This window comes from Sorex araneus, chromosome 8 (assembly GCF_027595985.1).
Source record: "Sorex araneus isolate mSorAra2 chromosome 8, mSorAra2.pri, whole genome shotgun sequence".
Classification (NCBI taxonomy): domain Eukaryota; kingdom Metazoa; phylum Chordata; class Mammalia; order Eulipotyphla; family Soricidae; genus Sorex; species Sorex araneus.
Genome location: NC_073309.1, coordinates 66,639,930 through 66,666,677, shown reverse-complemented (window position 1 = coordinate 66,666,677; position 26,748 = coordinate 66,639,930). Strand labels below are relative to the sequence as shown.

Sequence of the window (26,748 nt, the reverse complement as noted above, 5' to 3'; positions counted from 1 at the left end):
ACTAGATATTTCAGTTATATATAGTAAATGTAGTAGTCCTTTGATTAATCTATTCATAAATAAATAAAGATTGTTATTCTGTACTCCAGTCCTCATATAGTCGAACCTTTTATAATATGATTATTCTTCCCATAAATCAGTTATCTTTCTCCATACTTGATTTTTAATATCAATCAACTGGCAACCAATTATTAAGTGCATATTCAACATGTACTTTCTAGTATTATGCTAAATGTGTAATACTAAAAAGCATTATACTTTTTACTTTATTTATTTACTTTACTATTTTCTTTACTTTGTTTATGTATTTATTATGCATGTACTTTTTAGTATTAATTTTCTAAATGTTTTTACATATATACAAGTTATATATGTTGTACTTTGGTATTGTAATCATTTATAATTTTATTTGACAAGTAATACCATCTAGAAGAGGTAATTTGCAAATGACCTGGTACACAAAAGGTGTGGAGCATTCAATACAGAACAATCCATACAAAACAAAAAAAGGTAGCTGCAATTTCTCTCCAATTTTATATTATGAGCTCTAATTTTATTTTTTTAGTTAACTTGTTTTCTTACTTGTATTTTACCTTTATATTTATTTTTATATTTATTTATGTACCTTTATATTTATATTTATTTACTAATGATACTATATCCAGGTATGGAGAAATAAATTAAGTAGGAGGAAAAAAAGAAGAAAAAGGACAGCAAATAGGGTCATTTGGAGGACTGTTTGCTGCTTATTACAATCTGGCTCAGTCTCTGGGTGTGAGGCCACAAGTTCACATGCATATGTGTATGTGCATATGTGTGTCTGTGTGTAAATTAAAATTTCCGGAATAAAAGCAAATTGTACTCCTGTTTTGTTTTCACCATGTGTAAACACAAAGTGACATTTATTGTTAAGAACATTCAAATGGCTAAAAAGAATTACTTTAAAAAATACATTCCTGATCACTTGGTGAGAACATAATAGAAAATATGTTGCCTGCTTGATTTTCCCTTTGAAATAGTGATGATTGTCAAGTCTCCTGTAAGTCCAATAGGCCTGAACTTTCCCAGGGAACCCAGCCACACAAAAACTATGCATCTGTCTCTTACCTCCCTCTGAGGTCTGAAGAGAGATATCCATACTTAATCAGTTCTCTAAGCATTTTTATAATCATTTCCTTTCACATTCTTTATGCCTGATACATCATAGGAGCGTTAATTTGTAATGGTCCCTTAGAGTTCACTCTTTCATGATACTAATGAACATAAAATTAAAGCAGTAAGAATCATGGTGTTAAACTTTCTTCATGGAAAAATATGTGTGTATACCAAGTTGTACATTTCAAATTATTACTATGGAATTATTGTATTTAGTTATATAAACATAATATTGCTCCTAACAATTTTAGATTTTATTTGATAACAAAGTTATATATGACACGCTAATGTAAGGGCATACTTGGGAATTAAAAATACAAGGAATAACTTCTTGCTCCTTTTCCTTGAAATGGCTACCAAAATATTTGAAATGTGGCAAAATGCACAGTTCAGTTGCCAATACTGTCCAACAAATGTTTTAAGAGATAACATATTCACACTTGTCCTATAAGCTATATTAAGGTGATTTTATAGGTTTGGTTTAATGCTAACTGAGATGTCTTCCTGTTTTTTATATAAATGTTTTCATGCTTAGTTCCTCTTCAATTCCTATTTTTCATTACAATTAAAGGCAGGAAATTTTTTCAAAAATTCTTTGAATTGTGGTGGAACATTCATTTATGTTAATTTTTCCACCCATTTTCTAGAAGTATTGAGTTACTCAGAGCTGCACAGCAATTAGTGGTAAGGGGAAATGGAATTCAGGGACCTTAAAGTATTTTTCTTCCAATTTAGCAATTTCTTTTTACTAAAAAAAAAAAGTGCCATTTGAAGCAGTAAACTTCTTTGATCAGATGAGAAAGAAGAGCTGCAGCAAGCAATTGGAAGGTGCCTATGCTTGGAATATAGTTATATACGTTGTCTTTGAAGGGTGAGTTTGGCCAATAATGGTAGAGTCGTGCTGGAAAACAGCTTCCTTGTAGAAACCCAAGTCTCCAACGTGAGAGAAGTACTTGAAAGAGGCATGAAGAAGGCAGATAGGGAAATGCAGATGTGTGTGAATAGAACAGTGACCACTGACATGATTTTAACTTTCTTTGCTTTAGAGGGAGACACAAACAACAAACTACTTTATTTCAAGTTACAATTGCTGTATTCATTGCTAAGAACCAAGAATATGCTATTACTTAATATCCTTCTTGTGAGTGATAGCACAGCGGGGCTGGAGCAATTGCAAAACGGGTAGGGCATTTGCCTTGCACGCAGCTGACCTGGGTTTGATTCCTCTGTCCCTCTCAGAGAGCCTGGCAAACTACCAAGAGTATCCCGCCCACACGGCAGAGCCTGGCAAGCTCCTCATCGCATATTCAATATGCCAAAAACAGTAAAAACAAGTCTCAGAATGGAGACGTTACTGGTGCCCGCTCGAGCAAATTGATAAACAACGGATGACAGTACTACAGCTGTTGACTCAGACAGAAGAGACACTATCAGATTAGAACATATATGTCATGAAGTTTTCTTATATAATTTTCTGGGGAAATATACAAATATATAGATATAGCTTGCTAGCCTTGTGAGTAGAGATTTATGTGAAAAAATTTTTCAATTCTGGTCTGCTACTTTCTTCCACTGCCAAAAGAAAGTGTCACTATACCCATGTTTTTCTTTGTCACACACATAGAGACACATATACACACACAATTTTTCTGAAAAATATAGGAAGCTTTTATTAATAATTTCTTGCCATCAACTTGAACCAGATACTTGGTTTCCTTGGTTGCAGCCAGAAAAACTGATTCTGGAGAATTTACACAAAAGCATATGTCCTTGGCAGCTCTTAGAAGCTCACAGAATTTATAGAATGGCAAGAAACCAGGTTTAGAACGAGATGACCCTGCAATGTTTCCAGTGATTGTGAAGACGAGATTGTGGAAATGGTACCCCAGGAAAACTACATAGTCTAATCCTGTGTGTTGCATCAGCAGTAACACCAATATGCTCTCTCTATGTTTTTGTCCCACATGATTCTAACTTTGATACAGTTTGGGTGAAATAACTTCCTCTGGATTAAGGCATAACAGGACAGGGCACTCTATTTTATCCACACTAAAATATGTCTTCTGAAGATAAGTTGTTGTCTAATAAAGAAGTTGATAAAGAAAAGTATTGATAGGAAGAGGAAAGGAAAGGAAGGAAACAAACTATCCACAAAATTCTAATACGCTTGAGTCATGTATTGAAATAGCTCTAGAAATACTAAAAGTTGGGCAATGTATCACCAGAAGGAAAACCTATTTATTTTCTTCTTGTTTATTTATTTGGGGGCCACACCCAGCAATGCTCAGTGGTTACTATTGGATCTGCACTGAGGGATCACACCTGGTAGTGCTTGGGGACCCATATGGATGCTGGGACTTGAACAGATGTTGGCTGCTACAATGGGCAAGTACCCTCCCCACAATTGCCCTGCTCCAGAACACTTTGATTATAGAATGAATGTCCTATTGGTAGGGTAAGTCCCAGTAACCTGTGTGTGACTTGTAGAGACACCACTTATTTGGGAGTCTTGTGTAGTGTAAGCTTCTGAACCCCTTGCTCAGAAATCTCGGGGTTCTGTAGAGATTTACTTAGATTTACTTAGTTCTGTAGAGATTTACTTAGAGATTTGCTTAGATTTACCTTATAGAGAAGAGTCTGAATCAGACAGTGGAATCTCTTTATGAATATTTCTTTCCTTATAATAAAACTTGACTTGAGCACTTCGGAACAATTAGGCTTTTTGCTGTTAAATATTCTGAGACCCTAGCATTAAAAATTATAATGCTGTGCTATCACTCTGGTGAGTGATAGCACAGTGGGTAGGGCATTTATTTTGCATGCTGCTGACCTGGGTTCTCCACATTACCCCATACTATTCCCCAAACCCTGCTGGGAATGATCCCTGAGCACAGAGGCATGAGTAAACCCTGAACACCTTTGGGTGTGCCCTTCCCCCATCAAAAATTATAACTAATGAGAAAATGCTATGTGGCAGGGGGTGGGTGGAAAGTCATGTGCTATTCATGCAGAAGAAAAGCTATTTGAGGAAGGTAAAGGCAAAGACTAAGAAGTCTGTAAACAAAAAAAAATTTTTTTCTCAGCTATATATACTATATAATTCATGTTACAGACATTTTGAGCTGCCTAATTGAACCATTTGAAATGTCATGTAATCAATGATTTCTGAGTGGTGTGAAAAAAAAGAACATGTGCACACATTTGGTGATACTTGTCAAAGTCTTAACCTATATTTCGGGATGAAAAATCGGATTTCTATATTGGAAGTCTGACCTTTTCTGCTCCACATCCCACTTTGTGAAATTTACTTTCTGATGAGGAGGATTATAGATTAATGTTTTCAATCCTTGTCTCACTTGAGTCCTGGAACTATATGTCTCTCGCTCTTCATGGCGATTGTTGTGGCAATCTTCTCCTCGGCTTCATCTTCTCTTTAAGTCACATCATACTTCTTCCAAGCCAGCCAAAAATTGCCTTTGTATTTGAGCCTCTATCTTCTTGCTCTTTCTTTTTTCCATCCCCGAACTCTATCTGAAGCTGACTCCTTAAGTGGAATTCTTCACCGATGATTTAGAAGCAGCTTATCCTAGAAATTGTGCAGGTGATGTACTTTCTTTCTTAGGTCTTACACTTAAACTCCCAGAGGCTAGCAATGCCATAGAATGCCAACAGACTGACAGAGGGGAAAGAGTTAATTACTGGCCAGGATTGAACCTAGCCACATCTCATTAAAATGCCTAGTGATATAGTCAGGGCATCAAGGAAGAAATGGAAAGAAAATATCAGAAGGCTAAAGATGAAAGGAGACCAACACAATAATAATGCTTCTAATTTTGCAACTGTAGCACTTCCTTTTTCTTTCAGGAACCACCACTTCTCTGATTTGCAGCCTGCTGTATTGCAGAATTCTTAGTATGCTGAGTCACACTCCTTGGTATCAGCTGTCCTGGTAGTGCTGAAACAGGAGCCAAACTGGGTCTTGGTCACACTGGTATCTTGCTCCCCAAGCATTTGTCCAAAATGTGTGAAGTAATTTCAATGTAGATGAAGAAAATGTTGCAAAGTAATTGAGATCTATGCATGAAAGTTAATAGACATGCATACACATTATGCACAAATCAGCAGGGAGAAGCAACCTCAAAGGTTTTCTATTATTGTTGTTGTTTTGTTTGTAAGTTTTTACAGGCTTCTAAGAAAAAGAAAGTAGAGAGCATGCCATGAAAGGGGAGAACATGCATGCGGACACACATTACAAAAAAAAAAGATAAGGAGATATTCAGGGAATAGAAAATTGTCCAAGTGAATTGCAGCATAGATGAATTGCAACATTTTTGGTAGACCAGGAGCAAAAATGAAAGATAATGAATAGAAGAAAAACTCAATCTAGAAAATAGAAGTCAAATATCAGTAAAAAGAATCTTATTAATGTAGTTTGTGATTGATTTTTATCGATAGCTTTGCATGTGCATATAATTATTTATATAGAAAGATAGTATAGATTGATATATATATTAATAAATACTTCTATAATTAGAATATGACTGTTCATATTCATGTGAAATATTTAGAAATTAGGTCTATAAGTATTCAATTTGTTAGGATGGTTAAATAGGCAATAATGATTCATCAGAAGTCTCTCCTATGTTGTTTTTGTGTGTTCATTTTGAGGCACACCATCAGGCGCTCAGGGTTTAGTGGTCAGTCACTCCAGGCCGTGTTCAGCAAACCAGGAAGTGCTGGGGATTTAACCTAGCACTTCTGCATGAACAGCATATGCTAAGTCTTTGAGTAACTTCTCTGACTCAGAATTTTCCTTTTAAAAAGATAATTTTTCATGACATATAATAGATTTTTTAATAAAGATTAATGCAAGAAACCAGTAGAGGATGACTATAGGATCTTCATCTAGATTGGCTCACAATCACTATCACTAGCCCTCTCATCCTGTTGACCCTTGATTTGCTTGAGTGGGCCCAGTAACGTCTCCATTCATCCTAGCCCTGAGATTTTAGAAGCCTCTCTTTACTTGTCTTTCCCAACGGTGCTGCATTAGAGGCTCTTTCAGGGTCAGAGGAATGGGACCCATCACTGTTACTGGTTTTGACATATGAATATGCCATGGGGAGCTTGCCAGGCTCTCCCATGCGAGCAGGAAACTCAGTAGCTTGCCAGGTTCTCTAAGAGGGAGAACTAGGCTATAAGATATCATACGGCAGTGAAGCTTCCAGGAGCTTGTTTTTATAGTCTCTGGATGTTGGCCATTGATGAGATTACATGGCTCCAGGAGCAGTTTCTAGGGGTGACCACCTAGCTACTGGAAAATGGGGGATCTGGGAGGAAAAGGCCCAGTCCCGATCCAAGCAGGCTTGAAGATCTCAGCCCTGGGTCTCACATACCTCACAATAGTTCATACATTAAATCTTGCCCATTGTCAATTTTTGTAAATAAATTTCTATTTAACACAACCATGATTATTGTTTTAGAGATTTTTCAGTGTTTTGTACTACAGTGGGAGAGCCAAGTAATTATAATATAAGTGATATGACCAAAATATTTGCAGTCTTGCACTTTACTGAAATGTTAACTGATCCCTACTCAACAAGAAAAGGGCTGTCACTGTCACTGTCACTGTCATCCCGTTGCTCATCGATTTGTTCGAGCAGGCACCAGTAATGTCTCTCAGTGTGAGACTTATTGTTACTGTTTTTGGCTAACACAAATAAATACTCACTAAATTTCAGACACTATTCTAGCATCATTTAAATTCTTCAACATCTATTAGGAAGATCTAGTTATAATACTTATTAACAAAAGGGCTAAGTAACTTGCAAGGTCGGGTATTAGTGGTAGAATCTAGGACTGCAAAATTTAGCAAGTGAAAAACAGCACACCTAGTTCAATTTAAATTTCAAATAAACTATGACAAACTCCCTAGTATAAGTATGACCCCTAAAAGATATTGAGTATCATTGATTCAAAAAATTATGTAGCTTATCTAAAATTTAAATTTCCTGGTTGTGGTGTGTGAGGTGTTCATCCCTACCCAGGGCAATTGGATGTAACCTCTCTAAAGTGGTTGAATTACTTTGACAGAAGTGGGAAGTCTTACTAAATGTAGCAAGTTATTTCTAACTAGTGTGTGACACAGTCATTTAAGAGGAAGAGTTTTACCCCAAGGGAACACTTTAAAGAGGTAGATTGACTTTGGGAACAATCAGCCCTGGATTGATTCATTTATGATATTGCCCAAATTTAAAGTAGGATGTCCAGCGAGTAATCAGGACTAGCCTTACACATTGAACTACCTGAATGCAACTGTGGTGTAAACTGGAAATAACTCCATTTCTGAGCAATTCATAAGTGGATATTGTCTTAACTAAGACATGACAGATCTTTGAGATATCCTAACAAAGCTAAGTTCCCAGAACTTAATCGTTTTCAAATCTGTTCTATTTCCATGGTGAAGGCACAACAAGAATTGCACCATAATTTCTCATCAGCACTTAAGAAAAAAAACTAGTGGCAAAGAGACTGCCCATGCTTTCTCATAGACTCAGGGGTCCTAAAATGCGCAAGCCTTGCTGTATTGAAAATAACATTTTGGACTAGGAAAATACACCCTGTGTATCCTTTCTGTTCTGAGAGAGAGGGCCGCAGATGTGGGAAGCAGGATATTGAAAAGTGCAGCAGCCATCAAGAGCAATAAAATTCAGCATGGGCAACAAACTCAGTTCACTTAGGGGTGAGGAATGTTGCTGATGAATGTATAAGCCTACCCTAATGGATTGTTTTGCACAAAGCAGCTTGAATAAGGCAAATATTGGATATGATTGCAGTTGTGATAGGCAATATGCTATGAGTCCAATTACATACAGGCAGTGTACCCAGACACTGCTGCCCTTAATTGCTACCCCTTAGACCTTGAATTCACTCTTACCCCAATTGCATACTTTTATCACAAAGGAATGATATTTCTCCAGAAAAGACTGGCTGAAGTACTAGCTGTTTTGTGACATAATTGCTTACAAATCAGCAAGTTATTGACTGAGACTATTCTAAAAAGAAAGAAAAAGTGACACTTTTAAAGTTATACATTTATACTGTATATCCTGCCTCTAAGTATTTTGTACCCCAGGTGAAAAGTAATGTTTTCTGCAAGTAGAGCAAAAACCCTTTGGTATCTTCTGTGTGTCATGCATGGGCTTAAGTGATGAGATCACACCAATCCAGACAGAAGTTTATGCAAATTAATACCTTTGGATAGAACAATCCCATAACCAAATCATAGTTAGAGACGAAAGGACAGAAAGACCAATGCTTCTCAGAGAAGATCTTGATGAGGTTTAACCATTTTTTAATCCAGTTCAAAGAATTACAAGGGAATTTGCCAGATGACAAAGAAAGGGAGAATGGGAATAGGAATTCTTTGTAGCAATAGGAAAATACATTGAAGGAAGAAATTAAAATCAGGACAAATATTAACAATAAATTATGGGCCAGATCCTTGTTTTTGTAAATAGGATTTCATTGGCACATATCTCGCACATATGTTTAGGTATTGTCTATGCATCATAATGACGTAATAGAATAATTTCAACAGAGACTACTTAGCCTACAAATGGTCAAGTATTTGCTTTCAGACAGAAAATACTTTCTAGCCCTTGATCATAATATCCATTCATATTTTAAAGAAAACCTGACACTAAAACTAGAATTGTTATATGTTTATGTCATTCATATCCACATATCTCCTATTTATTAGGGAAAATGTTACTATAAATATGAATGTATTACTTAATTCAAAACTTCAAATAATACCAATGTAAAACATGATATATTTAGCTACATTATGACCATAAATCAGGGAAAATAGAAAGAATAGCAGGATCACAAAAGGAGAAGTGGTTACATCTTCCTAGGCTCTCTGATAAACTGCAGCAATAGCACGGGGGGTTGCCTTGAACACGGCTGACCTGGGTTTTTATTCTTCCGCCCCTCTCAGAGAGCCCGGCAAGCTACCGAGATTATCTCTCCCGCACTGCAGAGTCTGGCAAGCTACCCGTGGAATATTCGATATGCCAAGAACAGTAACAAGCCTCACAATGGAGACAGTACTGGTGCCCACTCTAGCAAATCGACGAACAGTGGGATGACAGTGCTGCAGTGCTACAGGCTCTCTGATTTAGCTGACCTAGACATAGGAATACATGCAAGTTAAATAGATCTTTTTAAGAGAGGGAAGAGGCAATGGCTGTATTTTTAAAATATAATTCAAGTGAAACTTTATTATAGTTCTTAATTAGTACTTATTCTGTTAGTACATAGTTTGCATTCAAAACATCTTACATTTAGTACATATTTTGCAATGCCCTGATTGTAATGCGTAATAGGTTTGTGCTGTTCTTTTTGTCTATGGATTTCCCATTACTTTGGCTAAGATATTACTGTTACAGAAAGTCAAAAGTATGAAATTAGAGAGTTGAGTATTCAAATTACCCATAAAAGAGTTCTTTTGTAGTAATCTGGCACAAGTGGAACAGTGGTAGTATACATTTACGCTTTAAGTCTTAGAAACAATTAGTTATGTTTCTTTTATATAAATTTTGTTAAAGGATTTTACTGATTTGACTCATGGAATTTACTTAGCAAAAAAGACTCTCCAAATGTAAGTATAAAGGACAGACTTTGTGGATAACCTTGAAAAGCCAACAAGAGATGTTGAAGCTATATTGAACAATTTTGGCTTGTTAGCCAGTTTATTTTAGTGAGATCAAATTCTCCATCAAAAATGTTTCTTGGAACTGAAGAGAACATGTAGTGGGTAACATTCTTGTTTTGCTTGTGACTGACACAGTTTTGATCCCCAGCACCATAGTTCCCTGAGTACCACCAGGAGTAATTCCTGAGCACAGACCCAGAAATAAGCTTTGAGAACAGCCAGGTGTCGTCCCCAAAACCCAGTCTCCAAGAAATACCAAAACAGAAATGTTTTTTAACAATGTATTAAATGTGAACTTTAAACATATGATTGTGACCTTATAGCGATATATCCAAAATTAGAGTTAGATATTCAGAGGCTAAAATGTCTCTAGTAAACATACAGGTGTGCATATATACATTCTGCAAAGAGTTTAGAAAAAAATCAAAGTAAATATTTAGTGTCAAATAGCTCAGTGGTATTGAGTAATTGGTTTTCATGTCATATAACTGTAAAATTTAGTATTCCAGATGATGATGATGAGCATTATATATAGTAAGATCGAAGCCATGTAGCTTCATTAGAAATATTAATATCTTTTCAATGAACTATCTAGATCAGTGGGAACATAAAGATTCAGTGCAACAATCGTCAAGCTTAGTGAATTATTTTTCATTTTTTTCACAAGTATCTATATCACTGATTTTTTTCCCTCTGGGGTGTTTTTCGTAAACAATTTGCATGGTAACAACATATGAAATCATCAAGGCTGGAGTGCTGGTACAGTGGGTAGAGTGTCGCGCGCCACTTCGACCAGCGAAGAAACACGCAACTCGGAGATCCTTCTGGCTGTGATTTATTCAGGAACTTTCTCATGCATTAGGGAAGAAACGGGAACGAGGGGGAAACGAGGAGCAGGAAAAAGGGACGCATGAGGGGGAACCGACTAGCTAGGTGACTTCCCCCCTTATCTACCTCTCCCTGCTTGTTTGCCCTCAAGTGTCTGCAGCTGATAAACTAGCCATAACTTGTGAGCGTGACAAGACATCCTGATTCCCCATCAGGTGTTGTTCACAAAGCACGGTGCAACCAACAAGAAACAGGTGTTCACGAAGCACGGTCCCAGGGAGGCTCTCCACAGTAGAGCACTTGCCTTGCTCTACTGTGGCTGATGCAGTTCGGTTCCCCATATCACATCAGCACCCCCCAAGCCATGCCAAGAGTAATTCCTGAGCACAAAACCAAGACACTGATGGGTGTGCCTCCCCACACCCAAACCCTAAGTTACTGTTCTTTTAGAGTTTTCTTTTAATACACAGTGTGACCGAAAAATCATACAGCTCTTGAATTGGCATGCCTCAGTAACAGCGGACTGGAATGTATAGGAAGAGAACAGGCACTTGATTCACACTCTTGGGAAAATGACGCTTTATGCTGACTCTGACCTTCCTCTGCTTCCCTCTTGGGATAGAATTCATTAGATGACTTTCAGCTAGGCCGGGCAAATCCCCACCTTGTCCCTCCCTATTCCCTCCCCACCAGTTTTACCTTGATGTGAATCATCTAGGCGGCCATCACCATTGGATCAGCCTTGGGCAACCTTGCGGTCCACTTATTTTGAGTGCTTTTAAAAATTAATTCTTCAAAAATATTTTGACTGCTCTGTGGCAGATTCTATCCTTGAAACTGGAGAAAACATATGGATACTAAAAAAAAACAGTAATAAAGTTATTTTCTTTATAAGGTATAGATTCTAGTTCATTTAAGTTTAAGTTGCAATCTTTGTTTCCTTATTTAAGCATAACAGAAATGTGAGAGTGAAAAATACAAAATGAATCAAGACGGCTTATTAGGAGTAGGAAAGTGCAAAAGCCTGGCTTCTAACATTCACCCAGAACAGCCAAAGTAGAAAATATGACTATTAAAAAGAAAGCTTACTGAACTGAGTTTGGCTTAAATGTCACACAATATCAGCAAATAACCAGAACCTACTTCAAAATAAAATAAACACCAAGGAAAGAACGTGGATTGTTTATAAAACAGTGCCTATGGATAGTATAAACATTTATGTAAGAAGTTTGATAAGAAATGAAATGAAAGACATGAAAAAAATGTGTATAACATAAGGTGATGCTTTACAGCTTGTATTATACTTTATTTTGTTATGAATAAAAAGTGTGCTGCATAATACTTACCTCATTGATTCAGTGTAGGAAGAACTCAAACATGGTAAAGCAGAGATGCAACGAATACATGCAATCAAAAGAAAGGGTGACTTAAAATGGAATGATTTTGCAGGAATATTATTTCATTCCTGCAGACAGCTGGATCTCCTTAATGCAGTTGCCATTTGTCCTTCTCTGTATTCAGTCCACATTTCCTTAGAACAGTGCTCAAAAAAGAATCCCCCTCCAGGGTTCCTTTTTGTTAAGCTTTAAAAGGCATAGGTGAAAGTGGGTATTTCTCTTCAAATGGCCAACTCTTCTCCCAGTTTCTCAGTGCAAACTTTCCTTACCACTACTCTTGGATCACCCCAACGTGCCACATACCCACCAAGAGGCTCCAGAAACTGTGAGAGCTACTTTGGTTATTCTTATGTCCTGGTCACAGTATTTTCTTTCCATGTAATAAAGACTTTTCTTACTTGAGTTTGATTCAGTATCATATTTTCACTTTGAATTTTTACTTACTGTCTACCTTGAAGCAAGACAAACACTTCCAAAACAATCTTAAGATTTTTTTTATGCTTTTTTGGTCACACCCAGCGATGCACAGGGTTTACTCATGGCTCTGCACTCAGGAACTACTGCTGGCTGGCAGTGCTCGGGGGACCATATGGGATGCTGGGAATCTAACCTGGGTAGGCCACGTGCAAGGCAAACACCGTACCCGCTGTGTGCTACTGCTCCAGCCCCACAATCTTAAAATTTTAAAGAGGGCCTTTAAAAAAAATGCCATGGATAAAGTGTATGATCATAATATGTTAAAGAAAATGCGGTTTCTCTAAAAAGTCATGCTGGAGTGATCTGAAATCTGTAACTATCCCCCATTAAGTCTGTGAACCTCAAGATCAATAAAACTGGAGAAAATTTACTTCAGCCAGACGGGGGCATTTAAGAGAGCAGAAAGTACCTTCTGTACAAAAGAGTATGCCTTATCAGAATCTTAGGAAACTTCCTTTCAAAACGCTGATATTTGTCATTGGTATAGCTCCCAGATTTTTATATATTGATATTTGGAGATTTAGTTGGAATTGTGAAACTATTTTTGTAACGTACAAATAGAATGGTCTGGGAAAAAAAATCATTTGAATACAATCCCCTTAAGACTACCATGTTTGCAAGTAGTACCCCTAGTTCAATGGAATAGATTTTTTCTGTTTATTCCTTTAAAGGCTCACAGAAATAGAAAAGCCATGTGAGATTTCTTGGTGCAATTTCTTCAACTATTGAAGTCTCAAATTTAGGAGACAATATAAAAGAAAGAAAAGGAGGAATATATTGTGCTGATTAGGTAACAAATTGAAAAACCATCGAGGAGGTCTGTTTTGGAGAATGAAGTTGTAGCAGTGGAAAGTAAAACCTTATGTAAATCACTGATAAAATTAATACATTTTAAAGGTTATGAGAGCAAAACTGCTGAATCCTATAGTTTGTCATCAGTAAATTAAAAGCAAAAATCACTAATTTAATTTATATGAATTACCAGTTGACTTCTAGTACATGAAGTAATAACAACTAATACTATTTTTATGGGCTGAAAATGAGATATTTTATTTTCAAAATGACAAGACCAGAAATGAAGTTTACTCAGAAACCACACAATCTTTTAGTTAGAGTAATTTATTGACTTCTAACAATGAAATTCTTCCTGGATTTTATTTGCAATTTTTTCCTTTCAAACCTAACTCAGATGAAACATGGGAAGCAATAGGCATCTTAAAATTGGTCTGATTTTAACTCAAGAAAAGAGGATTTCAAGCCCAGGCAAAGTGAGCACAGTGCAGTTTACCCAAGAGAACCATATGCAATCCAGTTTCTATTTATTTATTTATTTTGCTTTTTGGGTCACACCCAGGGATGCACAGGACTTACGCCTGCCTCATTCACTCAGGAATTACTTCTGGCAGTGCTTGGGAGATCATATGGGATGCTGGGAATCGAACCCGAGTCGGTGATGTGCAAGGCCCTTCTGTGCCCTTCTCTCCAGTTCCCACAATCTGATTTCTTATCCTTAAGCTAAATGAGAGGAATAAAAGATGCCCCACTCCCTGCTATGTTTCTCATGGACCATGAAATTTGTACTTACAAAATTGACTTAGCAAAAGAAACTTGTGACAATATCTGGAATAGAAAAATAAATTCAAAATCTAAATCGTCCGCAAAATCAGATTGCTTTTGTCCATCTAGTTATTTAGTGGGTAATGAAACAGACTCAGAAAAATGTGAATCACTGGTAGTCATGTAGTTAGGAATAGAGTCTAAACTTGAGACTGTGTCTTGAGGCAGATATTCTGACTTTTATTAATCACAAAATTAAAATATCTTCTTGGGATAGAGACCTTTTTTTTGAATACACTTAATTTCCTCATAGTGCAAACACACCACCTATGCATTCCCTGTAATGTCTGGGTCATTAAGTGAATAGTATTTACGACCATAATCTCCTATTGAAGTTGATTGGGAAGAAACATATTGGGTAGCAAAGTCTGTTTTCTCTTGGAATCATAGTTTCCTCTGAAGGCATCCCACGAGATACAGTATGCTTCATAACCTTCTTAGCTGTGAGGGTGCCAGTACTGGCCATCTTAATAGAAATAAGCTACAAAGTGGCTTCTCTGCACTTGTTCAGATACCCACTACATGTGCCTCCGCAGCTCTGAAAAATAATTTTATATTTATTCATTGAGAAAAGAAGTATGATCATCAAAGCAGTACTAACAGAGAATGAAGAATAATTTTATAAAATGTTTCCACAGTGAACTGTCTTAAGTGACAGTGAATTTATTTCAAATATATGGATAAATAAGTCATTTGTGTTCCTGATCATTGGTGTGAATCTCTATACTTTCCTGGTGCGATCTTTGATGCTTAACTCTCCTAATTCCTCGTGCCACATTTTATAATAATATTTTTGGACTCTTTGAAATAAAACAAGAATTGGAAGGGACAATATCCACTTCTTTTCGGGGGTAGAGGGGGTTTAGTCATACTCAACAGTGCTCAAGACTTACCCCTGGTTCTGTGTTCAGGGATTTTTTCTGGCAGTGTTCATGGAATTGTTTGAAAGATTGAGCTATGAACATGTTCATGGCAAGTGCTGTGCCCTTGTATTGCTTCTGGCCCCAAACTTCTTCCTTTTTATTTTTCACTACTTATTTCTTTCTTTATTGATTGAGGTACTGTGAGTTAGAATACAGTTAATGATGGTTTAATGTGTATATATTTCAACACCTCAGCTGTCATCTGAGTATCCCCTCCACAAAGGTCCTGAAAGTCCCTGCCATTTACCCCTCCTTCCCTAACCCTCAGCAAACTCAGTTCTAAGGATCTTCTTCCAGTCTGTTGCCTTTAGTTTTTTGTTGTTACCTTTGCTGTATATCTTTAAGTCCCACAGATGAAAGAAACTTTCTTTTTTATTGACAAGTTATTCCAGCTTGGTTAAAATCAAGCAGATATTGGAACCCCAGTTTTCTGTTCCCCTATTATATACCTGTGTTTTGCATCACAGTATCATTTGTCTGTCAGAGTAATATGCTGAGCAGTATGCAGGCACTGGAATCTGGGAACCTAGCATGAAATTTCAGATCTGACTCTTATACATATTATCCAAATTAAGTTAAAATTTCTCTTGCTCATAGTTTGATCACCTGTGTAATAGTAACAAAAATCTCTGTAATATGTTTTTATCTATGAGAATGAATACATTTAGTTCAGCTCCTGACTCAAAATACTAAGGGCATAAGCCAGGGAATGTGATTCAACAGTAGAGAACTTGCATGTGAATCCTTAATGTGTAAGACCTTGTATTTGAGACCTAGCAACTCCTGCTCCCATTTAAAACAGTAATTTTAGGAGAGGGGAGCTGTGGAACAGCAGAAGAGAATTCTGGAAAGCAACCTCTGTAAAAACATTATCTTGCTATAAAAAAGAAATCATTTGAGACTTCTATAACACGATGCTAAAATAATAGCAATAATGTACTATAATTATTTACCTAGCACTGAAATGATTATAGCATGTAAAGTTATATAGTATTAACCATTTCTACTCATTTAGAAAATGTTCATTAAAATCTTATTCATACTACCAGATAATCAAAGATACATATCTCCATTCTCAAACTTCTGTGAAATCTTGCAGGAAGATAAACTTAAAAAACAAAAATAAATAAGAGCATGTGTGGTCAGTGCTAAGATAAGACATAATGAAGATTGCCGCTAAGAGTGCTGAAGTTTTGGGGGTAGAGAGATAGTACCATGTGTAGGCACTTACCTTGCAGGTGGTCAACCCGGGTTTGAGTCCTGGTACCCCATATGGTATCCAGAGCCTGTCAGGAGTGATTTTGGAATGCAGAGTCAGGAGTAAACACCATGGGTGTGACCCCAAACTAAAACCGAAAAACAGAAAGGGTTGAAACTTTCATATAGGCGAGGCCTTAGGTGAGATCCCATTTCCAGGGAAAGACAATTCACATCTTGTTTTCTGAATAGACATAATCCAGAGGGAGTTGGCTAACACAACATGTAAAGCAGTGAAAGGTACACGTGCAGTGGGAGAATGGCACGACAGATTACATTGAGAGAAGTATGGGTTATCCAGGTGGCTAAAATCCAAGATTTATAAGGGTGATGGAAATCTTTTAACAAATGGAAATACAGTGCTAGTTATGAAGGGATTACTGTGCTCTATCAGGGGTTCCCAACCTTATGCTGGAGACATTGATATGTCACTGAGGAATCACATATAATGGGAATATATGGTCATAGATCTATTTTAGATATGTAATTCAAGACGTTTAATAAAGTATGGAATGGAAATAGTAATGATTGAAATAATGAAGAACAATTAAGAGGAATGAAAGGGGTATTGGAGTCAGCTAACCTCAAGATATCGAAATGTTTTGGTACGAAGATTGATTTGAGATAATTAAAGGGTGGTTGTTAGTTTCCTGTTCTGGGGTTCTTAGGTGTGTGAATATACTATGAGATATATATTTCATTTCATAAGAGAAATGAAATCCCAAAGTAGGGGCAGAGGACAAGAATGAAAAGATATTGAACATGCAATTCATTAATGTTGCTTATGAGAGAAAGAGCTGATGGGGTCCAGTCCCGGATGTATAGGCCTGAAGTAGAGGCACCACGAACATTAAGAAAACTGACAGAAATCCAAATGGCCAAAAGGCACATGAAAAAATGCTCCACATAACTAATCATCAGGGAGATGCAGATCAAAACAACAATAAGATGTCATCTCACAACACAGAGACTGGCACACATTCAAAAGAACAAAAGCAACCAGTGCTGACGTGGATGTGGGGAATAAGGGATGGTCTTTCACTGTTGGTGGAATGCCGACTGGTCCAGCCTTTCTGGAGAACAATATGGACAGTCTTTCAAAAACTAGAAATCAAGCTTCCATATGACCCCGTAATACCACTTCTGGGAATAAATTCCAAGGCTGCAAAAAAAGCATAGTAGAAATAACATCTGTACCTATAATGTTCATTGCAGCACTGTTCACAATAGCCAAAATGTGGAAACAACCCAAGTGCTCGATTACAGATGATAGGTTAAAGAAACTTTGATACATCTACACAATGGAATATTATGCAGCTGTTAGGAGAGATGAAGCCATGAAATTTGCTTATAAGTGGATAGATATGGAGAGTTTCATGCTATGTGAAATGAATCAGAAAGAGAGGGACAGATATAGAAGAACTGCACTCATTTGTGGAGTATAAAATAACATAACACAAGACCGACACCCAAAGACAGTAGATAGAAGGGTCAGGAAGATTGCTCCATAGTTGGGAGCCTGCCTCACGAGTGGGCGGGAAGAGGACAGAAGGAAAAGAGAAGTGATTACTAAGAAAATGATGGTTGGACGAATCGGTTGGGATGGGAGATGTGTGGCAAAAGTAGATAAAGAGCCAAACATGATAACCTCTCAGTATCTGCATTGCAAACCATAAAGCCCCAAAAATAGAGAAAGAATATGGGAATATTGTCTGCCATGGAGGCAGGGGGAGGGTAGAAAAAATGGGGGTATAATGGGGATATTGGTGGTGGGGAATGTGCACTGGTGGAGGGATGGGTGTTTGATCATTGTGTGATTGTAACTCAGACATGAAAGCTTGTAACTCATGGTGGATCAATAAAATTTTTTAAAAATGACACAGAATGGTAGTATGATTCAGAAAATTGAACCCAGCATTCTGCTGCCTGCAAGAAACACATCTGAACAGTCAGGGCAAACACAGACTCAAAGTCAAAGGCTGGAAACAATTCTACAAGCCAAAACTCCCTAAAAAAGACTGGAGTGGCCATACTGGTATCAAAACAATGCTGAATACACATTCTTCTTAAGTGCACATGGAACATTCTCCAAGATAGACCACACGCTAGGCCACAAAACATACCTCAATAAAATTAAGAATATAGAGATTGTATAAATAAAAAAAGAAAGAAATCAGACAGAAATAAGGTAAAGAAAGCATGGGATCAGGGGGTCAGCAGCCTCATGGACTGAGAGCCCCAACTCCTCCATGAACAGTATTTATTGGTAGGGCCAATAAATACTCAATGGAGAAGAACAATATTATTTGGTCAGATGCTTAACAATCCTCATCTATCCAGATTAGACTATTACGTATATGAGTATCTTAGTTTATCGGGATAAACATAACTGTAAAGGGCTTTCTTCAGGGGAAATTCTCCCAGGAAGGAGAGCAGAGATAGAGCAGATAGGACGCCCTCTGGGGGTTGACATTCCAGGGCAGCATTCCACATCTGGATTCTATCCTTTTGTATTCTGGTTATCAATAAAGAGCAATCAAGGGGCTGGAGAGCTAGATCAGTGGTCAGGGGCACATGGTCTGTCCCCACAACCATACGGAATACTTAGAACCAACAACTATGCTTCTGGTGAGACCAGAGAAGGCCTGGTGTCCTCAGGCACTGCGCTCCTTGACCAGTACAACATCACCAGGTCTCTCCTTGATCAGTACAACACTGCCAGATCTGAGCATGGATCCTTCCAGCTCAGTTGGCAGAGGATCACTGGGAGTGGTCCCCAAATGCCCTAAGCCTGGGATGCCCAAATAAAAATGAACATGAAGAGACTAGAGAGTTAATTGCTTGCCTTTCATGAAGCTAACCCTGGTTTGATCCTTAGCACTACCTCATTCCTGGAAAACTGCTAGGAGTGACCCCTGAGTGGAAAACCAGGAACAAGCCCTGAGCACTGCTGGGTGTAGCCAAAAAATGAAATAAAAATATAATTTAAAAATTATAATTTAAGTGAAATTCTGAAAAGCATAAAAAACAGCTGCATGAAAGTGTTCTGTAGACACTTTGGGACCCAGAAGTGGGGTTAAAGAGTAGAACAAATTGGGCAATGGGAGGATTTAGATAATCATCTTCTGCATGTCTCTGCGAATGCATGAGGACCAAGACTCTGCTCAACCCCTCTAAGCAACTATCCTGGAAAATCATGTGGCATCAACTGCTGCACCCAACTGCTTCATAGAGCTGGTCGAACTCCATCTGATTGGGAGATCATTGTGGGGCTATGACAGTGTTTTGCTTAATGAAACATCCAGATTCTCTAGGACACTCCACATCTCTGTGTCTCTGAGAGGTAAGACCAACAGTGTCTCACACCTCAGGAGATTGAACCTTTGCTCTCCCAGTCAATATCCACACTAGCTTTTAAAGAAAAAGAAGAGAAAACCAAAAACCCTGTGGCACTGACATTTCTACACATAAGCACAGGCTCACCAACTTTGACCCCTGATTTGAGGCTACAGACCTCCTGAGAACAAGGATGCCCACTTCAAACCACACCCCGTGCTTCTGGATCTAGAGACTGCCACTGAAATTTAAAAATCTGATTTTCCTAGTTTAGCAAACAGAATAATGTCCCTTTCTCCAAGCAGCTTATGTCTTAATCCTCAAGACTGGAAATGTCAGTTTATATTGCAAAGGAAAATTTAGCTCGCCCATTATCTTGGATTCCCTGGCAGAGTCTGACATAATCATGAGTTTGTAAAATTAAAGGAACTGAACAGAAGAGGAGGTCAGAAGGATGCAATTTGAGAACTCAGCTCTGAAGATGAGGGAAGGAAGCTATGAGCCAAGGAATATGGGCAGTGCTCGTGACTGGAAAAGGCTCAAAATTGGTTTCTCCTGAAGAGCCCTGATGACATTGACTGACCCAGTGAGACCAATGCTAAACTTCTAACCTATAGAACTGCAAAATAATTCATTTGCATTGTTTATGCCTGCAATAATTTGTTACCACAGCCATATGAGACTAATGAGCCAGCCAACTCCCCCTCAGGGCAGCACGTCACAGCTCAGAGTTGAAAGGCTTATGGCCCCTGGAATGACCTTTAAATAGGTAGAAAAGGATTTGGTGGAGAAGTTGGTCTTACTTTTCACTACTCCTACCTGGCATAGAGTTATCTGTGGTCTTTGGAAGCAAACTGTGCAAAATCCATTTTCTGAAAAGCTATGCCCTAAGCCCTAGCATTTGATCCTACTCCTCCTAATAGCACTGCACTGTAGCACTGTTGTCCCGTTGTTCATCAATTTGCTCGAGTGGGCAGCAGTAACGTCTCCATTGTGAGACATGTTGTTACTGTTTTTTGGCATATCGAATATGCCACAGGGAGCTTGCCAAGCTCTGCCGTGTGGGCGGGATACTCTCGGGAGCTTGCCTGGCTCTCCAAGAGGGATGGAAGAATTGAACCCGGGTACTCTAAATTTTTCCTCATTCATGCTTACTGCTTTTCTTGAGACTCCTAAAGATTCTTAAGAAAGAACGTGTAAGGATTTGTCTTACTCATGCAGTTCTCTAAAGAGCTTGAGAAAGTAATGACTACCACTATGCAGATAACAAGGTGAGCCCCATGAGTGTGTGTGGAGTCATCTGAAGGGCCAAGTGGGCGATTCCTGAGGAACCAACATTTAAGAAACAGATGGTGCAGTCAGAGGTTGAAGGAAACCAGGTATAGGAAATCTGACTTTAAGGGTGATCAACGCAGAACTGAGGTAATAGTTACTGGAATTAGAGGTGCAGCCATGAGCCTAGTAAGTCTAAATAAGGAAAGAACTGAATTTTCAAAAGTAACACCTGGAATACCATTGCTGTCTTTAGCAAAGGCAGAGATAAATCAGTTTCCTGGGATGTAGAAGCAGATCAGAAGAGACAAAATACAGTCAGCAGGCAGTAAGTTGGTAATAAAAACAAGGAGAGGCCACACTAGAATCCAAAAGCCATATTGAGTGAATTTTTAATTGCTTGCATTTTTATTTGTTTTCAGATCAGAGGAAATCTGAAGTTGTTTATGTCCTACGGAAACAAACCAGCAGATAGGGCAATTTAAAGATTTGCACAATAGACAGGGAACTGTACAGCCTACACCACCAACAGAACAGTTTTCATTTTTTCTTCCCTTAAGCACTATCAGAAATGCAGAAATATTTTTTCTCCCCCATTCCTAGTATTAGGAATCCATTTACAATATCTCTCTGGCAGTTGTGTTTCTAAGTGAGTCAGACAGGTCAACACTGTGGTTTGGGGTCACTGCTGGCTCTTCCAAAGAATGGTGTAATCAGTGGTCTTTCTTCTTTAGTCTTTTGACTTAAACCAAAGTGTAATTGCAAACCCAACTCAGTGACTAAAACCCAACCAACATCAACACATACCTAGAGATCTAGAATGGAAAATGTTTGTTCTATAATTTAAAAATAATTGTGATTCTTCAAATATCTCCTGTGAATTGTCTCAGAAGAACCAGTCATGAATGAGTGATAAACACTAGCTCAGCTATTTAGTGCTCCTTTCCATTAATGCTTTCTGAAACTTACACACACACACACACACACACACACACACACACTCACATACATTAAAAGAAGTGAACAGAATAGTTGTACTATTCTCCTTTTTACAAGATCATATTTTTAGTGCTTGGATGCTTGGAGAACTTTTAAAAATAATAATTGAGCAAAATGCTTTCATTTTCCGACCGATGAAATTGAGGCAAGGCATAATAAAAACTTAAGAGCATAGCAATGGTAAATTATGCTTATAATATATTTTCATATGAATTAACTCCATCTAATTCTTTGAGAGATTTTGGAGGAAGGGAAACAAAAAGTTAACAGGAAAGAATGAATTGATATTTTACAAAATCTAAATATATTCTTAATCCAGTCTACAATATAGGAACATTCATTATGCTCTTCCTTCTGCTTTTTGAAAATTCATTGTTTCCAAGTTACAAGTAAGAAAATAAGATTATAAAATGTAAAGGGATATGCTTGATTCCAGACAAATATTCTAGTTCTAAAACTTTTGTTAAAATAGATGTCAGGATTCTTCTTTCAAATATTTTTTTTAATTTCTTTTTCAGTTATTTTTAAAAACATTTTGTGCTATCAAGTAGCTTGACTTACATGACTTAATTGCTTATTATGACAATTCTGTACCATGAGGGAAACACCAAAGAAACTAAAACATTAAGTTGTTGAACATATCAGCAGTTAAAGCAACAATTGGGCTCTGAGTAATCTATTCCCATACTACCTATCCCATTCGTATCTGCAAATTGGAACTATCTGCAGCAGTTTTCAAAAACAAATGTCTGTGTACTATCCCAGATTAATTGACTCATCTATGTTGGTGAGAGGTATCTATATTCTTTAAAACTTTCCAGGTGATTTTATAGCCTATATTGTGAATTGCTGCAAAATATGCCACATTTCAAATTCTAAATTTTTGTTGCACATGACCTGACTATATCTTATGTACTATTAGTTCGTGTTCTTGTGACATTATGGAAGATGTTTATGATGCACAACAGTCAGAAGCAGAAGGAGGGCTTGTTATCTCTTACACAGGGCTGGAGCTTTGTGTATTATTGCTAGTATTCATGTGTAACAGATAGTATTTTTCATTGAGCTGGAAGATAATAAATAGATGTGAGATGATGATGTACAGGAGGGTGCTTAGAACTCCTTGAACCAGCAGAAGAAAACGGTTCTGGAACAAGGTTGACTATCAAATGCAAATTTCCTTTTTTCTTCAGAGGGCAATTTCTCAAAGACACAGCTTGTGTTCTGCCTTATCATCTGGAAATGTGGTGGTTAATTGCTAAAATGCTTGATCCACAAATCTATGTCATATTTTTTTTCTTCCTTTTGGTTGACTTTCGTTTTTTTTCATTTTTATTTTTAATTAGTGAATCACCGTGAGGGTACAGTTACAGATTTATACATTTTTGTGCTCATGTTTCCCCCATACAAAGTTCGAGAACCCATCCCTTCACCAGTGCCCATTCTCCACCACCAGTAAACCCAGAATCCCTCCCACTCTCCCCAGTCCCGTTTTCCACCCACCCCAAACTGCCACTATGGCAGGGTATTCCCTTTCATTTTCTCTCTCTGATTAGGTGTTATGGTTTGCAATAAAGGTGTTGAGCGGCCATTGTGTTCAGTCTCTAGTCTACATTCGGCACGCGTCACCCCTCCCCCGCATGACCTCCGGCCACATTTTACTTGGTGTTCCCTTCTCTGAGTTGCCCAGAATGAGAGACCAGCCTCCAAGCCATGGAGACAGCCTCCTGGTACTTATTTCTACTATTCTTGGGTGTTAGACTCCTAGTCTATTATTCTACATTCCACAGATGAGTGCAATCTTTCTATGTCTGTCTCTTTCTGACTCATTTCACTTAGCATGATACTTTCCATGCTGATCCACTTATATGCAAACTTCATGACCTCATTTTTTCTAACAGCTGCATAGTATTTCATCGTATAGATGTACCAATATATAGATGTACCAATAAACCAGTATAGACTGGTTTCTTCAACCAGTCATCTGTTCTAGGGCACTCGGGTTTTTTCCAGATTCTGGCTATTGTAAACAGTGCTGTGATGAACATATAAGTGCAGATGTCATTTCGACTATACTTTTTTGCTCCTCTGGGATATATTCCCAGAAGTGGTATTGCTGGGTCAAATGGGAGCTCAACCTCTAGTTTTTTGAGAATCGTCCATATTGTTTTCCAAAAGGGCTGAACCAGTCGGCATTCCCACCAGCAGTGTAGAAGGGTCCCTTTCTCCCCACATCCTCTCCAACAGCGGTTGCTTTTGTACTTTTGGATGTGTGCTAGTCTCTGTGGTGTGAAGTGGTATCTCATGGTTGCTTTGATCTGCATCTCTCTGATGATTAGTGATGCAGAGCACTTTTTCTTGTCCCTTTTGGTCATTCATATCTCTTCCTTGGAAAAGTTTCTGTTCATTTCTTCGCCCCGTTTTATGATGGGGTTGGATGTTTTCTTCTTGTAAAGTGGTTGACTTTCTTTTTTAACAGTCTCACTAAAACTCACTGTACCGAAGGTGTTTTTGTATAACCATGACTACTTCCTTTTAAATCCTTCCCTGTCTGGCTCCATCTCCTGGGGACTAGAGAAGTAGTACAGAGATAAAAGTACTTGCCTTGCATGGTCCTGACCATAATTCAAATCACAGCACTACACAGGATACCCTGAGCACCGCCAGGAGTGTGAAGTTAGTGCCTTAGACAAAGCAAAATCCTTCCATATCTATGTTCACTGTATTACTGTTTCACTGTCATCCCGTTGTTCATCAATTTACTTGAGTGGGCACTGGTAATGTCTCTATTCCTCCCAGCATTGAAATTTTAGCAGCCTCTCCTTACTCATTTTTCCAACAATTGGAGGCTCTTTCAGAGTCAGGGGAATGAGACCTATCATTATTGTTTTTGGCATATTGAATATCTATGTTACTGTGGCTTAATGAAATTGTAAGTCTTGTTAAAATCTGTGTAATTTGAGATCTTAACAACAACATAAAAACTTTAAATGGAACCTGAAAATATCAGTGAATTCCTTGCATGATTTCTTATGACACAGTTGTTTTGTTTCATATATTTCTTCTCAACAAAGGAAAAAGCAATTCTAGAGAAAGTGATAGTGATAGATATATTAAAGTGATTAATGATATTGTTAGCTTGATGGCTCATCTGTAGCAAATGAAAAATTGTTTACTTATCCAAGACTATGCTTTTTATCATTCTAATATTAAATATAATAGCAAGATGAAAGTACTAACATTGCCAAAAATGGAAAGTGATTTATTTATAGACTAATCTTACACCAGATGTTTCATAGGAAAAAGTGAGTTGCTGTGAAATGTGAGTTTTCTATAGACCAAATAATAAACTAATCCTTCCCTTTATCTCTGGGGTTCATTAGTTTAACATAGAAATTAAACGTATTAATTAGAATGTCATGCTAATGACCACAAATTCTGGCTCCACTATTTCTTAGCTCTGTGACCTTAGGATCTATAATATAGGATCTTCTGCCTCAGTTTCCTCATTTTAAAATGAGGATAAAATGTGTCCATTTCTCATAGAAATGACATAAAGCTTAAAATGTCTAACACTGTGTGATCCACAAATTTGAGCTCTTATTAACATTTATCTCCTATGTCTTCTTGTCAGTCATTTGTATTCAGAAGACTTTGAATAAGATATATACCTTCATGGTCAAACATGAACCTGAACCAACTGATTTATTTAACAATTGAACCAATTTATCACCCAAGAAAGGGGATATCTAGGTTAGAGAAAAAGCAAGTCAAGCTGTGTTGAAGCAATAGTATGAATTACTTGCTTTAGGGCTTTGCTTCCTAAAAAAGCAGTATGGTTCCAGAGAGAGCCTGGGTGTCAGACTGACATGCATTTCAGAATAAATCCTGCTTCCTGGAAATATGGTGCGACCTCAGCAACTAGTTAACCTCTCTAGCTTTCAATTCATTTTTATTTAAAAATCTGCAAAGATTTAAATGACTATAAGATATTCAGGTATATATTCACAATCACAAACCCGTTAATCACCGATTTCTCGGGCGGGCTCAGTAGTAACATCTCATTTCCTCCTTTCCTTGAGATCTTAGAAGTCTATTTAGACTTGGCTGTCCTAACGATGTTGCTCTGGGGGCTCTTCAGGGTCGGGGAATGAGATCCAGCTTGTACTGGATTTTGCATATGAATACACCATGGGAAGCTTGCAAGGCTGTCCCATGGGGGCAGGAAACTCTTAGAAGCCTGCCAGTTTCTCCTAGAGGGAGAAGTAGGCTAAAGATATCGCTTCTGAGAGCTTGCTTTTAAGTCTCTGGATGTTGACCGTTGATGGGATTACACACACCTGGGTTTCTCTGCCGGTACCTTCATGCATGAGGCCTGTCTGAATGTGTAGAGAGGAGTCTCTTGCCCACAGGCCTGGCTGTCTTCCCTGGGGCCCCTCGGAGGGGATGGGCTCCAGCTTCCCTCCCCACCCCAAGCACAGTTCCCGGTGGCTGAAGACTACCAGAACCTAGCTGCAGCCATGCTGGAGGCTCCTCTCTACATGTTCTGACAGGCCTCATGCATGAAGGTACCGGCAGAGGAACCCAGGTGTGTGTAATCCCATCAACGGTCAACATCCAGAGACTTAAAAGCAAGCTCTCAGTAGAGAGTGATGCAGAGAGTCTCTTGCCCGCACGCCTAGCTACATATTAACACTTCTTTATTTTTGATTTTGGGCGGGGAGCAAGGGGTGCACACAGAGTGTTGCTCAGGGCTTACTCCTGCCCT

The 26,748-nt window shown here is 38.0% G+C and overlaps 1 long non-coding RNA gene across 1 annotated transcript in view; it reads left to right on the top strand.

Moving 5' to 3' along the window:
- Positions 1 to 26,748, top strand: part of LOC129406805 (uncharacterized) — a 230,011-nt gene that overhangs the window by 14,057 nt on the left and 189,206 nt on the right. The gene's annotated exons all lie outside the window — the stretch shown is intronic.